The 19106-nt window shown below is 45.7% G+C and overlaps 8 non-coding genes across 8 annotated transcripts; all 8 read left to right on the forward strand.

The window, feature by feature from the left end:
* The first annotated feature begins 1339 nt into the window (after positions 1-1339).
* On the forward strand, positions 1340-1530 carry LOC130317970 (U2 spliceosomal RNA). The gene has a single exon (XR_008864968.1). It is a non-coding gene; the product is annotated as a U2 spliceosomal RNA (small nuclear RNA).
* A 2082-nt stretch (positions 1531-3612) lies between these two features.
* LOC130317971 (U2 spliceosomal RNA) lies at positions 3613-3803 on the forward strand. The gene has a single exon (XR_008864969.1). It is a non-coding gene; the product is annotated as a U2 spliceosomal RNA (small nuclear RNA).
* A 2086-nt stretch (positions 3804-5889) lies between these two features.
* On the forward strand, positions 5890-6080 carry LOC130317972 (U2 spliceosomal RNA). The gene has a single exon (XR_008864970.1). It is a non-coding gene; the product is annotated as a U2 spliceosomal RNA (small nuclear RNA).
* Positions 6081-8163: 2083 nt separating this feature from the next.
* LOC130318033 (U2 spliceosomal RNA) lies at positions 8164-8354 on the forward strand. Its single transcript, XR_008865007.1, has one exon. It is a non-coding gene; the product is annotated as a U2 spliceosomal RNA (small nuclear RNA).
* Positions 8355-10441: 2087 nt separating this feature from the next.
* On the forward strand, positions 10442-10632 carry LOC130317973 (U2 spliceosomal RNA). The gene has a single exon (XR_008864971.1). It is a non-coding gene; the product is annotated as a U2 spliceosomal RNA (small nuclear RNA).
* Positions 10633-12727: 2095 nt separating this feature from the next.
* LOC130317975 (U2 spliceosomal RNA) lies at positions 12728-12918 on the forward strand. The gene has a single exon (XR_008864972.1). It is a non-coding gene; the product is annotated as a U2 spliceosomal RNA (small nuclear RNA).
* Positions 12919-15006: 2088 nt separating this feature from the next.
* On the forward strand, positions 15007-15197 carry LOC130317977 (U2 spliceosomal RNA). The gene has a single exon (XR_008864974.1). It is a non-coding gene; the product is annotated as a U2 spliceosomal RNA (small nuclear RNA).
* Positions 15198-17279: 2082 nt separating this feature from the next.
* Positions 17280-17470, forward strand: LOC130317978 (U2 spliceosomal RNA). The gene has a single exon (XR_008864975.1). It is a non-coding gene; the product is annotated as a U2 spliceosomal RNA (small nuclear RNA).
* Positions 17471-19106: the final 1636 nt, after the last annotated feature.

Here is a 19106-nt window from a genome sequence, read left to right on the forward strand (position 1 = left end):
TCCAACATGGACTGACATTCTGGCCTACTTTCAGCCGATGCGACTTGTCTGTCGCTGAACAGTCGCTTTTTATGTATTCAGCACCTATGTATAATGTTGTAAAAATGCTCTAGAAGCTAAAGTCGCAGAAATGTCACACATATTTGGCCTGCAACTTTCTGTGCGACAAATTCAGACAGGAAAAATCAGTATAAATCCTTAGAAAATTATCCCCCAGTGTCTCCATCTGCTGGCGGTATTGAATAAGCATTGCTGCACTGATGGGGTATGCATTAGACGAAAAAAAAGAAGAAAAAGAAGAATAATACGCCCAGAAAAGAGGCGAAAAGGAGAAAAACGTAAAAAAACGTGAAAAAAAAGTAAGAGGAAGAGAAGGGAAAAAAAGGTGGAAATGGGTTTAAAAGTGATTTCGGCGGAGAAATATATATATATATATATATATATATATATATATATATATATATATACGCGCACACACACACATATATATAAACGTATTCTCCGTTGAGATATTGCAGCCGCTGCTGTGTCCAGGCCCAGGAGCCTTAGCACTGTGCTGTGATGTCACTCAATACCACTGACATCACTAGGTGTAAACAACATCTCTCCTTTGCTGTGTATGTGACTATGGAGCTGTTTGGTGATGTCGTCTATTATGGCCTTCATAGAAGCAACAGGAGATTGTTGCATCCATCTAGAACCCTCAGAACTACAGTGCTATGATGTCACTCACTTCCACAGGCCTTGCAGAGTGTAAACAACAACAACCCAGCTTTGTTGTGTATGTAACCATAGGGATTGTGATGTCACCTAGAACCTTCACAGCAGCGACAGCTTTATGAGGAGCATCAGCACTGCTCTGCCTGAGCAGAACCATCACCGCCATAGGTTGTCAAATAACCCGGATTTAACCCACACAGGTAAGTCCAATGGGGTGCAGGCATGTCCTCTATGCTTACAGCTTCCCGTGGGTGTTGGTTTGATACCGTTTGGGGACAGCCAAGGAGGCATCTGCAGGCAACAAAGGTAGGTGTGTGCTTGTGTGTGTGTTTCCTATGCAGATCCTAAGCCCAGTGTCACATGCAAGTAGGAGGAGTAAGAAGGGTTCCTGGCAAATCCGGGTTATGGATTGCATTTAAAAAGGCCCCGTGGGAGTGCAATGGGCCCCTGTCTTGCTGCTTAGCAATAATGGTATGGGTTTAGGTTCTGCTGTGTGTACTGGTGGTTGACTGCCCCCCAGCCCAGAGTGTGCATGGAAAATTGTCTGGCAGCCTCCCTGACAGCAAGCAGTGATAGTGCCCATGAAGGGGACCTTGTTGGGCCCGCCCCTTTCACGGTTATCGCTTCTCGGCCTTTTGGCTAAGATCAAGTGTAGTATCTGTTCTTATCAGTTTAATATCTGATACGTCCCCTATCTGGGGACCATATATTAAATGGATTTTTGAGAACGGGGGCCGATTTCGAAGCTTGCTTCCGTCGCCCTATGCATTGACCCGATATGGCAGTATCTTCGGGTACAGTGCACCACCCCCTTACAGGGTTAAAAAGAAAGATTCCTACTTTCATTGCTACCTGCTTGCTGGCTAGCCAGCTAGCCAGCCCTGTGGGCCTTGCTGCTGCTGCTGCTGCTGCAGCCAAAAAACAAAAGGTGGTGCTGCTGCTGCTTCTGCTGCTTCTGCTTGTGTCTGGCCGCTGTTGGAGCGTCCAGGCACAGGACTTCTGCTGCTGCTGACTAAATGGCCTCCTGAATTGGATCATTTGAGTAGCCAGCACACCTGTGCAGGTAGGGCATGACATGATAGGCAGCTGCCTTGATAGCGGGTGGGTGCTGAATGTTCCTAATTGACAAAATAAGATTAATGCTTATGAAGAAATATAAAATCTCATCCCTTCCCCAATATCGCGCCACACCCCTACCCCTTAATTCCCTGGTTGAACTTGATGGACATATGTCTTTTTTCGACCGTACTAACTATGTAACTATGTAACATAACATGGGGGGGTCTCCTGGCTGTTCACACAGGTGTGTCATTGCTGTACATTGACCATGCATTGCTTCTGTGGTATTGCAAAGGCAAAGACAAATGCTTCCAGCCATCCATTGCACTAATGGATTGGTCATCAGCTGGCTGTCTATGTCCCGCATCAATATAGACCAAAGTACAGAGGGTTAGGCTATGCTATAGTGCACCTACCTGATGCATCAGAAGGTGCGAGGCCCTTGCTAAATTCTGTGCACAGACTTTGAGATCTATGCTTTAGACTGTATCTAAACCTGCTCCAACATGGACTGACATTCTGGCCTACTTTCAGCCGATGCGACTTGTCTGTCGCTGAACAGTCGCTTTTTATGTATTCAGCACCTATGTATAATGTTGTAAAAATGCTCTAGAAGCTAAAGTCGCAGAAATGTCACACATATTTGGCCTGCAACTTTCTGTGCGACAAATTCAGACAGGAAAAATCAGTATAAATCCTTAGAAAATTATCCCCCAGTGTCTCCATCTGCTGGCGGTATTGAATAAGCATTGCTGCACTGATGGGGTATGCATTAGACGAAAAAAAAGAAGAAAAAGAAGAATAATACGCCCAGAAAAGAGGCGAAAAGGAGAAAAACGTAAAAAAACGTGAAAAAAAAGTAAGAGGAAGAGAAGGGAAAAAAAGGTGGAAATGGGTTTAAAAGTGATTTCGGCGGAGAAATATATATATATATATATATATATATATATATATATATATACGCGCACACACACACATATATATAAACGTATTCTCCGTTGAGATATTGCAGCCGCTGCTGTGTCCAGGCCCAGGAGCCTTAGCACTGTGCTGTGATGTCACTCAATACCACTGACATCACTAGGTGTAAACAACATCTCTCCTTTGCTGTGTATGTGACTATGGAGCTGTTTGGTGATGTCGTCTATTATGGCCTTCATAGAAGCAACAGGAGATTGTTGCATCCATCTAGAACCCTCAGAACTACAGTGCTATGATGTCACTCACTTCCACAGGCCTTGCAGAGTGTAAACAACAACAACCCAGCTTTGTTGTGTATGTAACCATAGGGATTGTGATGTCACCTAGAACCTTCACAGCAGCGACAGCTTTATGAGGAGCATCAGCACTGCTCTGCCTGAGCAGAACCATCACCGCCATAGGTTGTCAAATAACCCGGATTTAACCCACACAGGTAAGTCCAATGGGGTGCAGGCATGTCCTCTATGCTTACAGCTTCCCGTGGGTGTTGGTTTGATACCGTTTGGGGACAGCCAAGGAGGCATCTGCAGGCAACAAAGGTAGGTGTGTGCTTGTGTGTGTGTTTCCTATGCAGATCCTAAGCCCAGTGTCACATGCAAGTAGGAGGAGTAAGAAGGGTTCCTGGCAAATCCGGGTTATGGATTGCATTTAAAAAGGCCCCGTGGGAGTGCAATGGGCCCCTGTCTTGCTGCTTAGCAATAATGGTATGGGTTTAGGTTCTGCTGTGTGTACTGGTGGTTGACTGCCCCCCAGCCCAGAGTGTGCATGGAAAATTGTCTGGCAGCCTCCCTGACAGCAAGCAGTGATAGTGCCCATGAAGGGGACCTTGTTGGGCCCGCCCCTTTCACGGTTATCGCTTCTCGGCCTTTTGGCTAAGATCAAGTGTAGTATCTGTTCTTATCAGTTTAATATCTGATACGTCCCCTATCTGGGGACCATATATTAAATGGATTTTTGAGAACGGGGGCCGATTTCGAAGCTTGCTTCCGTCGCCCTATGCATTGACCCGATATGGCAGTATCTTCGGGTACAGTGCACCACCCCCTTACAGGGTTAAAAAGAAAGATTCCTACTTTCATTGCTACCTGCTTGCTGGCTAGCCAGCTAGCCAGCCCTGTGGGCCTTGCTGCTGCTGCTGCTGCTGCAGCCAAAAAACAAAAGGTGGTGCTGCTGCTGCTTCTGCTTGTGTCTGGCCGCTGTTGGAGCGTCCAGGCACAGGACTTCTGCTGCTGCTGACTAAATGGCCTCCTTAATTGGATCATTTGAGTAGCCAGCACACCTGTGCAGGTAGGGCATGACATGATAGGCAGCTGCCTTGATAGCGGGTGGGTGCTGAATGTTCCTAATTGACAAAATAAGATTAATGCTTATGAAGAAATATAAAATCTCATCCCTTCCCCAATATCGCGCCACACCCCTACCCCTTAATTCCCTGGTTGAACTTGATGGACATATGTCTTTTTTCGACCGTACTAACTATGTAACTATGTAACATAACATGGGGGGGTCTCCTGGCTGTTCACACAGGTGTGTCATTGCTGTACATTGACCATGCATTGCTTCTGTGGTATTGCAAAGGCAAAGACAAATGCTTCCAGCCATCCATTGCACTAATGGATTGGTCATCAGCTGGCTGTCTATGTCCCGCATCAATATAGACCAAAGTACAGAGGGTTAGGCTATGCTATAGTGCACCTACCTGATGCATCAGAAGGTGCGAGGCCCTTGCTAAATTCTGTGCACAGACTTTGAGATCTATGCTTTAGACTGTATCTAAACCTGCTCCAACATGGACTGACATTCTGGCCTACTTTCAGCCGATGCGACTTGTCTGTCGCTGAACAGTCGCTTTTTATGTATTCAGCACCTATGTATAATGTTGTAAAAATGCTCTAGAAGCTAAAGTCGCAGAAATGTCACACATATTTGGCCTGCAACTTTCTGTGCGACAAATTCAGACAGGAAAAATCAGTATAAATCCTTAGAAAATTATCCCCCAGTGTCTCCATCTGCTGGCGGTATTGAATAAGCATTGCTGCACTGATGGGGTATGCATTAGACGAAAAAAAAGAAGAAAAAGAAGAATAATACGCCCAGAAAAGAGGCGAAAAGGAGAAAAACGTAAAAAAACGTGAAAAAAAAGTAAGAGGAAGAGAAGGGAAAAAAAGGTGGAAATGGGTTTAAAAGTGATTTCGGCGGAGAAATATATATATATATATATATATATATATATATATATATATATATATATATATACGCGCACACACACACATATATATAAACGTATTCTCCGTTGAGATATTGCAGCCGCTGCTGTGTCCAGGCCCAGGAGCCTTAGCACTGTGCTGTGATGTCACTCAATACCACTGACATCACTAGGTGTAAACAACATCTCTCCTTTGCTGTGTATGTGACTATGGAGCTGTTTGGTGATGTCGTCTATTATGGCCTTCATAGAAGCAACAGGAGATTGTTGCATCCATCTAGAACCCTCAGAACTACAGTGCTATGATGTCACTCACTTCCACAGGCCTTGCAGAGTGTAAACAACAACAACCCAGCTTTGTTGTGTATGTAACCATAGGGATTGTGATGTCACCTAGAACCTTCACAGCAGCGACAGCTTTATGAGGAGCATCAGCACTGCTCTGCCTGAGCAGAACCATCACCGCCATAGGTTGTCAAATAACCCGGATTTAACCCACACAGGTAAGTCCAATGGGGTGCAGGCATGTCCTCTATGCTTACAGCTTCCCGTGGGTGTTGGTTTGATACCGTTTGGGGACAGCCAAGGAGGCATCTGCAGGCAACAAAGGTAGGTGTGTGCTTGTGTGTGTGTTTCCTATGCAGATCCTAAGCCCAGTGTCACATGCAAGTAGGAGGAGTAAGAAGGGTTCCTGGCAAATCCGGGTTATGGATTGCATTTAAAAAGGCCCCGTGGGAGTGCAATGGGCCCCTGTCTTGCTGCTTAGCAATAATGGTATGGGTTTAGGTTCTGCTGTGTGTACTGGTGGTTGACTGCCCCCCCAGCCCAGAGTGTGCATGGAAAATTGTCTGGCAGCCTCCCTGACAGCAAGCAGTGATAGTGCCCATGAAGGGGACCTTGTTGGGCCCGCCCCTTTCACGGTTATCGCTTCTCGGCCTTTTGGCTAAGATCAAGTGTAGTATCTGTTCTTATCAGTTTAATATCTGATACGTCCCCTATCTGGGGACCATATATTAAATGGATTTTTGAGAACGGGGGCCGATTTCGAAGCTTGCTTCCGTCGCCCTATGCATTGACCCGATATGGCAGTATCTTCGGGTACAGTGCACCACCCCCTTACAGGGTTAAAAAGAAAGATTCCTACTTTCATTGCTACCTGCTTGCTGGCTAGCCAGCTAGCCAGCCCTGTGGGCCTTGCTGCTGCTGCTGCTGCTGCAGCCAAAAAACAAAAGGTGGTGCTGCTGCTGCTTCTGCTGCTTCTGCTTGTGTCTGGCCGCTGTTGGAGCGTCCAGGCACAGGACTTCTGCTGCTGCTGACTAAATGGCCTCCTTAATTGGATCATTTGAGTAGCCAGCACACCTGTGCAGGTAGGGCATGACATGATAGGCAGCTGCCTTGATAGCGGGTGGGTGCTGAATGTTCCTAATTGACAAAATAAGATTAATGCTTATGAAGAAATATAAAATCTCATCCCTTCCCCAATATCGCGCCACACCCCTACCCCTTAATTCCCTGGTTGAACTTGATGGACATATGTCTTTTTTCGACCGTACTAACTATGTAACTATGTAACATAACATGGGGGGGTCTCCTGGCTGTTCACACAGGTGTGTCATTGCTGTACATTGACCATGCATTGCTTCTGTGGTATTGCAAAGGCAAAGACAAATGCTTCCAGCCATCCATTGCACTAATGGATTGGTCATCAGCTGGCTGTCTATGTCCCGCATCAATATAGACCAAAGTACAGAGGGTTAGGCTATGCTATAGTGCACCTACCTGATGCATCAGAAGGTGCGAGGCCCTTGCTAAATTCTGTGCACAGACTTTGAGATCTATGCTTTAGACTGTATCTAAACCTGCTCCAACATGGACTGACATTCTGGCCTACTTTCAGCCGATGCGACTTGTCTGTCGCTGAACAGTCACTTTTTATGTATTCAGCACCTATGTATAATGTTGTAAAAATGCTCTAGAAGCTAAAGTCGCAGAAATGTCACACATATTTGGCCTGCAACTTTCTGTGCGACAAATTCAGACAGGAAAAATCAGTATAAATCCTTAGAAAATTATCCCCCAGTGTCTCCATCTGCTGGCGGTATTGAATAAGCATTGCTGCACTGATGGGGTATGCATTAGATGAAAAAAAAGAAGAAAAAGAAGAATAATACGCCCCAGAAAAGAGGCGAAAAGGAGAAAAACGTAAAAAAACGTGAAAAAAAAGTAAGAGGAAGAGAAGGGAAAAAAAGGTGGAAATGGGTTTAAAAGTGATTTCGGCGGAGAAATATATATATATATATATATATATATATATATATATATATACGCGCACACACACACATATATATAAACGTATTCTCCGTTGAGATATTGCAGCCGCTGCTGTGTCCAGGCCCAGGAGCCTTAGCACTGTGCTGTGATGTCACTCAATACCACTGACATCACTAGGTGTAAACAACATCTCTCCTTTGCTGTGTATGTGACTATGGAGCTGTTTGGTGATGTCGTCTATTATGGCCTTCATAGAAGCAACAGGAGATTGTTGCATCCATCTAGAACCCTCAGAACTACAGTGCTATGATGTCACTCACTTCCACAGGCCTTGCAGAGTGTAAACAACAACAACCCAGCTTTGTTGTGTATGTAACCATAGGGATTGTGATGTCACCTAGAACCTTCACAGCAGCGACAGCTTTATGAGGAGCATCAGCACTGCTCTGCCTGAGCAGAACCATCACCGCCATAGGTTGTCAAATAACCCGGATTTAACCCACACAGGTAAGTCCAATGGGGTGCAGGCATGTCCTCTATGCTTACAGCTTCCCGTGGGTGTTGGTTTGATACCGTTTGGGGACAGCCAAGGAGGCATCTGCAGGCAACAAAGGTAGGTGTGTGCTTGTGTGTGTGTTTCCTATGCAGATCCTAAGCCCAGTGTCACATGCAAGTAGGAGGAGTAAGAAGGGTTCCTGGCAAATCCGGGTTATGGATTGCATTTAAAAAGGCCCCGTGGGAGTGCAATGGGCCCCTGTCTTGCTGCTTAGCAATAATGGTATGGGTTTAGGTTCTGCTGTGTGTACTGGTGGTTGACTGCCCCCCAGCCCAGAGTGTGCATGGAAAATTGTCTGGCAGCCTCCCTGACAGCAAGCAGTGATAGTGCCCATGAAGGGGACCTTGTTGGGCCCGCCCCTTTCACGGTTATCGCTTCTCGGCCTTTTGGCTAAGATCAAGTGTAGTATCTGTTCTTATCAGTTTAATATCTGATATGTCCCCTATCTGGGGACCATATATTAAATGGATTTTTGAGAACGGGGGCCGATTTCGAAGCTTGCTTCCGTCGCCCTATGCATTGACCCGATATGGCAGTATCTTCGGGTACAGTGCACCACCCCCTTACAGGGTTAAAAAGAAAGATTCATACTTTCATTGCTACCTGCTTGCTGGCTAGCCAGCTAGCCAGCCCTGTGGGCCTTGCTGCTGCTGCTGCTGCTGCAGCCAAAAAACAAAAGGTGGTGCTGCTGCTGCTTCTGCTGCTTCTGCTTGTGTCTGGCCGCTGTTGGAGCGTCCAGGCACAGGACTTCTGCTGCTGCTGACTAAATGGCCTCCTTAATTGGATCATTTGAGTAGCCAGCACACCTGTGCAGGTAGGGCATGACATGATAGGCAGCTGCCTTGATAGCGGGTGGGTGCTGAATGTTCCTAATTGACAAAATAAGATTAATGCTTATGAAGAAATATAAAATCTCATCCCTTCCCCAATATCGCGCCACACCCCTACCCCTTAATTCCCTGGTTGAACTTGATGGACATATGTCTTTTTTCGACCGTACTAACTATGTAACTATGTAACATAACATGGGGGGGTCTCCTGGCTGTTCACACAGGTGTGTCATTGCTGTACATTGACCATGCATTGCTTCTGTGGTATTGCAAAGGCAAAGACAAATGCTTCCAGCCATCCATTGCACTAATGGATTGGTCATCAGCTGGCTGTCTATGTCCCGCATCAATATAGACCAAAGTACAGAGGGTTAGGCTATGCTATAGTGCACCTACCTGATGCATCAGAAGGTGCGAGGCCCTTGCTAAATTCTGTGCACAGACTTTGAGATCTATGCTTTAGACTGTATCTAAACCTGCTCCAACATGGACTGACATTCTGGCCTACTTTCAGCCGATGCGACTTGTCTGTCGCTGAACAGTCGCTTTTTATGTATTCAGCACCTATGTATAATGTTGTAAAAATGCTCTAGAAGCTAAAGTCGCAGAAATGTCACACATATTTGGCCTGCAACTTTCTGTGCGACAAATTCAGACAGGAAAAATCAGTATAAATCCTTAGAAAATTATCCCCCAGTGTCTCCATCTGCTGGCGGTATTGAATAAGCATTGCTGCACTGATGGGGTATGCATTAGACGAAAAAAAAGAAGAAAAAGAAGAATAATACGCCCAGAAAAGAGGCGAAAAGGAGAAAAACGTAAAAAAACGTGAAAAAAAAGTAAGAGGAAGAGAAGGGAAAAAAAGGTGGAAATGGGTTTAAAAGTGATTTCGGCGGAGAAATATATATATATATATATATATATATATATATATATATATATATACGCGCACACACACACATATATATAAACGTATTCTCCGTTGAGATATTGCAGCCGCTGCTGTGTCCAGGCCCAGGAGCCTTAGCACTGTGCTGTGATGTCACTCAATACCACTGACATCACTAGGTGTAAACAACATCTCTCCTTTGCTGTGTATGTGACTATGGAGCTGTTTGGTGATGTCGTCTATTACGGCCTTCATAGAAGCAACAGGAGATTGTTGCATCCATCTAGAACCCTCAGAACTACAGTGCTATGATGTCACTCACTTCCACAGGCCTTGCAGAGTGTAAACAACAACAACCCAGCTTTGTTGTGTATGTAACCATAGGGATTGTGATGTCACCTAGAACCTTCACAGCAGCGACAGCTTTATGAGGAGCATCAGCACTGCTCTGCCTGAGCAGAACCATCACCGCCATAGGTTGTCAAATAACCCGGATTTAACCCACACAGGTAAGTCCAATGGGGTGCAGGCATGTCCTCTATGCTTACAGCTTCCCGTGGGTGTTGGTTTGATACCGTTTGGGGACAGCCAAGGAGGCATCTGCAGGCAACAAAGGTAGGTGTGTGCTTGTGTGTGTGTTTCCTATGCAGATCCTAAGCCCAGTGTCACATGCAAGTAGGAGGAGTAAGAAGGGTTCCTGGCAAATCCGGGTTATGGATTGCATTTAAAAAGGCCCCGTGGGAGTGCAATGGGCCCCTGTCTTGCTGCTTAGCAATAATGGTATGGGTTTAGGTTCTGCTGTGTGTACTGGTGGTTGACTGCCCCCCCAGCCCAGAGTGTGCATGGAAAATTGTCTGGCAGCCTCCCTGACAGCAAGCAGTGATAGTGCCCATGAAGGGGACCTTGTTGGGCCCGCCCCTTTCACGGTTATCGCTTCTCGGCCTTTTGGCTAAGATCAAGTGTAGTATCTGTTCTTATCAGTTTAATATCTGATACGTCCCCTATCTGGGGACCATATATTAAATGGATTTTTGAGAACGGGGGCCGATTTCGAAGCTTGCTTCCGTCGCCCTATGCATTGACCCGATATGGCAGTATCTTCGGGTACAGTGCACCACCCCCTTACAGGGTTAAAAAGAAAGATTCCTACTTTCATTGCTACCTGCTTGCTGGCTAGCCAGCTAGCCAGCCCTGTGGGCCTTGCTGCTGCTGCTGCTGCTGCAGCCAAAAAACAAAAGGTGGTGCTGCTGCTGCTTCTGCTGCTTCTGCTTGTGTCTGGCCGCTGTTGGAGCGTCCAGGCACAGGACTTCTGCTGCTGCTGACTAAATGGCCTCCTTAATTGGATCATTTGAGTAGCCAGCACACCTGTGCAGGTAGGGCATGACATGATAGGCAGCTGCCTTGATAGCGGGTGGGTGCTGAATGTTCCTAATTGACAAAATAAGATTAATGCTTATGAAGAAATATAAAATCTCATCCCTTCCCCAATATCGCGCCACACCCCTACCCCTTAATTCCCTGGTTGAACTTGATGGACATATGTCTTTTTTCGACCGTACTAACTATGTAACTATGTAACATAACATGGGGGGGTCTCCTGGCTGTTCACACAGGTGTGTCATTGCTGTACATTGACCATGCATTGCTTCTGTGGTATTGCAAAGGCAAAGACAAATGCTTCCAGCCATCCATTGCACTAATGGATTGGTCATCAGCTGGCTGTCTATGTCCCGCATCAATATAGACCAAAGTACAGAGGGTTAGGCTATGCTATAGTGCACCTACCTGATGCATCAGAAGGTGCGAGGCCCTTGCTAAATTCTGTGCACAGACTTTGAGATCTATGCTTTAGACTGTATCTAAACCTGCTCCAACATGGACTGACATTCTGGCCTACTTTCAGCCGATGCGACTTGTCTGTCGCTGAACAGTCGCTTTTTATGTATTCAGCACCTATGTATAATGTTGTAAAAATGCTCTAGAAGCTAAAGTCGCAGAAATGTCACACATATTTGGCCTGCAACTTTCTGTGCGACAAATTCAGACAGGAAAAATCAGTATAAATCCTTAGAAAATTATCCCCCAGTGTCTCCATCTGCTGGCGGTATTGAATAAGCATTGCTGCACTGATGGGGTATGCATTAGACGAAAAAAAAGAAGAAAAAGAAGAATAATACGCCCAGAAAAGAGGCGAAAAGGAGAAAAACGTAAAAAAACGTGAAAAAAAAGTAAGAGGAAGAGAAGGGAAAAAAAGGTGGAAATGGGTTTAAAAGTGATTTCGGCGGAGAATATATATATATATATATATATATATATATATATATATATATATATATATATATACGCGCACACACACACATATATATAAACGTATTCTCCGTTGAGATATTACAGCCGCTGCTGTGTCCAGGCCCAGGAGCCTTAGCACTGTGCTGTGATGTCACTCAATACCACTGACATCACTAGGTGTAAACAACATCTCTCCTTTGCTGTGTATGTGACTATGGAGCTGTTTGGTGATGTCGTCTATTATGGCCTTCATAGAAGCAACAGGAGATTGTTGCATCCATCTAGAACCCTCAGAACTACAGTGCTATGATGTCACTCACTTCCACAGGCCTTGCAGAGTGTAAACAACAACAACCCAGCTTTGTTGTGTATGTAACCATAGGGATTGTGATGTCACCTAGAACCTTCACAGCAGCGACAGCTTTATGAGGAGCATCAGCACTGCTCTGCCTGAGCAGAACCATCACCGCCATAGGTTGTCAAATAACCCGGATTTAACCCACACAGGTAAGTCCAATGGGGTGCAGGCATGTCCTCTATGCTTACAGCTTCCCGTGGGTGTTGGTTTGATACCGTTTGGGGACAGCCAAGGAGGCATCTGCAGGCAACAAAGGTAGGTGTGTGCTTGTGTGTGTGTTTCCTATGCAGATCCTAAGCCCAGTGTCACATGCAAGTAGGAGGAGTAAGAAGGGTTCCTGGCAAATCCGGGTTATGGATTGCATTTAAAAAGGCCCCGTGGGAGTGCAATGGGCCCCTGTCTTGCTGCTTAGCAATAATGGTATGGGTTTAGGTTCTGCTGTGTGTACTGGTGGTTGACTGCCCCCCAGCCCAGAGTGTGCATGGAAAATTGTCTGGCAGCCTCCCTGACAGCAAGCAGTGATAGTGCCCATGAAGGGGACCTTGTTGGGCCCGCCCCTTTCACGGTTATCGCTTCTCGGCCTTTTGGCTAAGATCAAGTGTAGTATCTGTTCTTATCAGTTTAATATCTGATACGTCCCCTATCTGGGGACCATATATTAAATGGATTTTTGAGAACGGGGGCCGATTTCGAAGCTTGCTTCCGTCGCCCTATGCATTGACCCGATATGGCAGTATCTTCGGGTACAGTGCACCACCCCCTTACAGGGTTAAAAAGAAAGATTCCTACTTTCATTGCTACCTGCTTGCTGGCTAGCCAGCTAGCCAGCCCTGTGGGCCTTGCTGCTGCTGCTGCTGCTGCAGCCAAAAAACAAAAGGTGGTGCTGCTGCTGCTTCTGCTGCTTCTGCTTGTGTCTGGCCGCTGTTGGAGCGTCCAGGCACAGGACTTCTGCTGCTGCTGACTAAATGGCCTCCTTAATTGGATCATTTGAGTAGCCAGCACACCTGTGCAGGTAGGGCATGACATGATAGGCAGCTGCCTTGATAGCGGGTGGGTGCTGAATGTTCCTAATTGACAAAATAAGATTAATGCTTATGAAGAAATATAAAATCTCATCCCTTCCCCAATATCGCGCCACACCCCTACCCCTTAATTCCCTGGTTGAACTTGATGGACATATGTCTTTTTTCGACCGTACTAACTATGTAACTATGTAACATAACATGGGGGGGTCTCCTGGCTGTTCACACAGGTGTGTCATTGCTGTACATTGACCATGCATTGCTTCTGTGGTATTGCAAAGGCAAAGACAAATGCTTCCAGCCATCCATTGCACTAATGGATTGGTCATCAGCTGGCTGTCTATGTCCCGCATCAATATAGACCAAAGTACAGAGGGTTAGGCTATGCTATAGTGCACCTACCTGATGCATCAGAAGGTGCGAGGCCCTTGCTAAATTCTGTGCACAGACTTTGAGATCTATGCTTTAGACTGTATCTAAACCTGCTCCAACATGGACTGACATTCTGGCCTACTTTCAGCCGATGCGACTTGTCTGTCGCTGAACAGTCGCTTTTTATGTATTCAGCACCTATGTATAATGTTGTAAAAATGCTCTAGAAGCTAAAGTCGCAGAAATGTCACACATATTTGGCCTGCAACTTTCTGTGCGACAAATTCAGACAGGAAAAATCAGTATAAATCCTTAGAAAATTATCCCCCAGTGTCTCCATCTGCTGGCGGTATTGAATAAGCATTGCTGCACTGATGGGGTATGCATTAGACGAAAAAAAAGAAGAAAAAGAAGAATAATACGCCCAGAAAAGAGGCGAAAAGGAGAAAAACGTAAAAAAACGTGAAAAAAAAGTAAGAGGAAGAGAAGGGAAAAAAAGGTGGAAATGGGTTTAAAAGTGATTTCGGCGGAGAAATATATATATATATATATATATATATATATATATATATATATATATACGCGCACACACACACATATATATAAACGTATTCTCCGTTGAGATATTGCAGCCGCTGCTGTGTCCAGGCCCAGGAGCCTTAGCACTGTGCTGTGATGTCACTCAATACCACTGACATCACTAGGTGTAAACAACATCTCTCCTTTGCTGTGTATGTGACTATGGAGCTGTTTGGTGATGTTGTCTATTATGGCCTTCATAGAAGCAACAGGAGATTGTTGCATCCATCTAGAACCCTCAGAACTACAGTGCTATGATGTCACTCACTTCCACAGGCCTTGCAGAGTGTAAACAACAACAACCCAGCTTTGTTGTGTATGTAACCATAGGGATTGTGATGTCACCTAGAACCTTCACAGCAGCGACAGCTTTATGAGGAGCATCAGCACTGCTCTGCCTGAGCAGAACCATCACCGCCATAGGTTGTCAAATAACCCGGATTTAACCCACACAGGTAAGTCCAATGGGGTGCAGGCATGTCCTCTATGCTTACAGCTTCCCGTGGGTGTTGGTTTGATACCGTTTGGGGACAGCCAAGGAGGCATCTGCAGGCAACAAAGGTAGGTGTGTGCTTGTGTGTGTGTTTCCTATGCAGATCCTAAGCCCAGTGTCACATGCAAGTAGGAGGAGTAAGAAGGGTTCCTGGCAAATCCAGGTTATGGATTGCATTTAAAAAGGCCCCGTGGGAGTGCAATGGGCCCCTGTCTTGCTGCTTAGCAATAATGGTATGGGTTTAGGTTCTGCTGTGTGTACTGGTGGTTGACTGCCCCCCAGCCCAGAGTGTGCATGGAAAATTGTCTGGCAGCCTCCCTGACAGCAAGCAGTGATAGTGCCCATGAAGGGGACCTTGTTGGGCCCGCCCCTTTCACGGTTATCGCTTCTCGGCCTTTTGGCTAAGATCAAGTGTAGTATCTGTTCTTATCAGTTTAATATCTGATACGTCCCCTATCTGGGGACCATATATTAAATGGATTTTTGAGAACGGGGGCCGATTTCGAAGCTTGCTTCCGTCGCCCTATGCATTGACCCGATATGGCAGTATCTTCGGGTACAGTGCACCACCCCCTTACAGGGTTAAAAAGAAAGATTCCTACTTTCATTGCTACCTGCTTGCTGGCTAGCCAGCTAGCCAGCCCTGTGGGCCTTGCTGCTGCTGCTGCTGCTGCAGCCAAAAAACAAAAGGTGGTGCTGCTGCTGCTTCTGCTGCTTCTGCTTGTGTCTGGCCGCTGTTGGAGCGTCCAGGCACAGGACTTCTGCTGCTGCTGACTAAATGGCCTCCTTAATTGGATCATTTGAGTAGCCAGCACACCTGTGCAGGTAGGGCATGACATGATAGGCAGCTGCCTTGATAGCGGGTGGGTGCTGAATGTTCCTAATTGACAAAATAAGATTAATGCTTATGAAGAAATATAAAATCTCATCCCTTCCCCAATATCGCGCCACACCCCTACCCCTTAATTCCCTGGTTGAACTTGATGGACATATGTCTTTTTTCGACCGTACTAACTATGTAACTATGTAACATAACATGGGGGGGTCTCCTGGCTGTTCACACAGGTGTGTCATTGCTGTACATTGACCATGCATTGCTTCTGTGGTATTGCAAAGGCAAAGACAAATGCTTCCAGCCATCCATTGCACTAATGGATTGGTCATCAGCTGGCTGTCTATGTCCCGCATCAATATAGACCAAAGTACAGAGGGTTAGGCTATGCTATAGTGCACCTACCTGATGCATCAGAAGGTGCGAGGCCCTTGCTAAATTCTGTGCACAGACTTTGAGATCTATGCTTTAGACTGTATCTAAACCTGCTCCAACATGGACTGACATTCTGGCCTACTTTCAGCCGATGCGACTTGTCTGTCGCTGAACAGTCGCTTTTTATGTATTCAGCACCTATGTATAATGTTGTAAAAATGCTCTAGAAGCTAAAGTCGCAGAAATGTCACACATATTTGGCCTGCAACTTTCTGTGCGACAAATTCAGACAGGAAAAATCAGTATAAATCCTTAGAAAATTATCCCCCAGTGTCTCCATCTGCTGGCGGTATTGAATAAGCATTGCTGCACTGATGGGGTATGCATTAGACGAAAAAAAAGAAGAAAAAGAAGAATAATACGCCCAGAAAAGAGGCGAAAAGGAGAAAAACGTAAAAAAACGTGAAAAAAAAGTAAGAGGAAGAGAAGGGAAAAAAAGGTGGAAATGGGTTTAAAAGTGATTTCGGCGGAGAAATATATATATATATATATATATATATATATATATATATATACGCGCACACACACACATATATATAAACGTATTCTCCGTTGAGATATTGCAGCCGCTGCTGTGTCCAGGCCCAGGAGCCTTAGCACTGTGCTGTGATGTCACTCAATACCACTGACATCACTAGGTGTAAACAACATCTCTCCTTTGCTGTGTATGTGACTATGGAGCTGTTTGGTGATGTCGTCTATTATGGCCTTCATAGAAGCAACAGGAGATTGTTGCATCCATCTAGAACCCTCAGAACTACAGTGCTATGATGTCACTCACTTCCACAGGCCTTGCAGAGTGTAAACAACAACAACCCAGCTTTGTTGTGTATGTAACCATAGGGATTGTGATGTCACCTAGAACCTTCACAGCAGCGACAGCTTTATGAGGAGCATCAGCACTGCTCTGCCTGAGCAGAACCATCACCGCCATAGGTTGTCAAATAACCCGGATTTAACCCACACAGGTAAGTCCAATGGGGTGCAGGCATGTCCTCTATGCTTACAGCTTCCCGTGGGTGTTGGTTTGATACCGTTTGGGGACAGCCAAGGAGGCATCTGCAGGCAACAAAGGTAGGTGTGTGCTTGTGTGTGTGTTTCCTATGCAGATCCTAAGCCCAGTGTCACATGCAAGTAGGAGGAGTAAGAAGGGTTCCTGGCAAATCCGGGTTATGGATTGCATTTAAAAAGGCCCCGTGGGAGTGCAATGGGCCCCTGTCTTGCTGCTTAGCAATAATGGTATGGGTTTAGGTTCTGCTGTGTGTACTGGTGGTTGACTGCCCCCCAGCCCAGAGTGTGCATGGAAAATTGTCTGGCAGCCTCCCTGACAGCAAGCAGTGATAGTGCCCATGAAGGGGACCTTGTTGGGCCCGCCCCTTTCACGGTTATCGCTTCTCGGCCTTTTGGCTAAGATCAAGTGTAGTATCTGTTCTTATCAGTTTAATATCTGATACGTCCCCTATCTGGGGACCATATATTAAATGGATTTTTGAGAACGGGGGCCGATTTCGAAGCTTGCTTCCGTCGCCCTATGCATTGACCCGATATGGCAGTATCTTCGGGTACAGTGCACCACCCCCTTACAGGGTTAAAAAGAAAGATTCCTACTTTCATTGCTACCTGCTTGCTGGCTAGCCAGCTAGCCAGCCCTGTGGGCCTTGCTGCTGCTGCTGCTGCTGCAGCCAAAAAAACAAAAGGTGGTGCTGCTGCTGCTTCTGCTGCTTCTGCTTGTGTCTGGCCGCTGTTGGAGCGTCCAGGCACAGGACTTCTGCTGCTGCTGACTAAATGGCCCTCCCTTAATTGGATCATTTGAGTAGCCAGCACACCTGTGCAGGTAGGGCATGACATGATAGGCAGCTGCCTTGATAGCGGGTGGGTGCTGAATGTTCCTAATTGACAAAATAAGATTAATGCTTATGAAGAAATATAAAATCTCATCCCTTCCCCAATATCGCGCCACACCCCTACCCCTTAATTCCCTGGTTGAACTTGATGGACATATGTCTTTTTTCGACCGTACTAACTATGTAACTATGTAACATAACATGGGGGGGTCTCCTGGCTGTTCACACAGGTGTGTCATTGCTGTACATTGACCATGCATTGCTTCTGTGGTATTGCAAAGGCAAAGACAAATGCTTCCAGCCATCCATTGCACTAATGGATTGGTCATCAGCTGGCTGTCTATGTCCCCGCATCAATATAGACCAAAGTACAGAGGGTTAGGCTATGCTATAGTGCACCTACCTGATGCATCAGAAGGTGCGAGGCCCCTTGCTAAATTCTGTGCACAGACTTTGAGATCTATGCTTTAGACTGTATCTAAACCTGCTCCAACATGGACTGACATTCTGGCCTACTTTCAGCCGATGCGACTTGTCTGTCCGCTGAACAGTCGCTTTTTATGTATTCAGCACCTATGTATAATGTTGTAAAAATGCTCTAGAAGCTAAAGTCGCAGAAATGTCACACATATTTGGCCTGCAACTTTCTGTGCGACAAATTCAGACAGGAAAAATCAGTATAAATCCTTAGAAAATTATCCCCCAGTGTCTCCATCTGCTGGCGGTATTGAATAAGCATTGCTGCACTGATGGGGTATGCATTAGACGAAAAAAAAGAAGAAAAAGAAGAATAATACGCCCAGAAAAGAGGCGAAAAGGAGAAAAACGTAAAAAAACGTGAAAAAAAAGTAAGAGGAAGAGAAGGGAAAAAAAGGTGGAAATGGGTTTAAAAGTGATTTCGGCGGAGAAATATATATATATATATATATATATATATATATATATATATATATATATACGCGCACACACACACATATATATAAACGTATTCTCCGTTGAGATATTACAGCCGCTGCTGTGTCCAGGCCCAGGAGCCTTAGCACTGTGCTGTGATGTCACTCAATACCACTGACATCACTAGGTGTAAACAACATCTCTCCTTTGCTGTGTATGTGACTATGGAGCTGTTTGGTGATGTCGTCTATTATGGCCTTCATAGAAGCAACAGGAGATTGTTGCATCCATCTAGAACCCTCAGAACTACAGTGCTATGATGTCACTCACTTCCACAGGCCTTGCAGAGTGTAAACAACAACAACCCAGCTTTGTTGTGTATGTAACCATAGGGATTGTGATGTCACCTAGAACCTTCACAGCAGCGACAGCTTTATGAGGAGCATCAGCACTGCTCTGCCTGAGCAGAACCATCA

This window comes from Hyla sarda, unplaced genomic scaffold, assembly GCF_029499605.1.
Source record: "Hyla sarda isolate aHylSar1 unplaced genomic scaffold, aHylSar1.hap1 scaffold_204, whole genome shotgun sequence".
Classification (NCBI taxonomy): Eukaryota; Metazoa; Chordata; class Amphibia; order Anura; family Hylidae; genus Hyla; species Hyla sarda.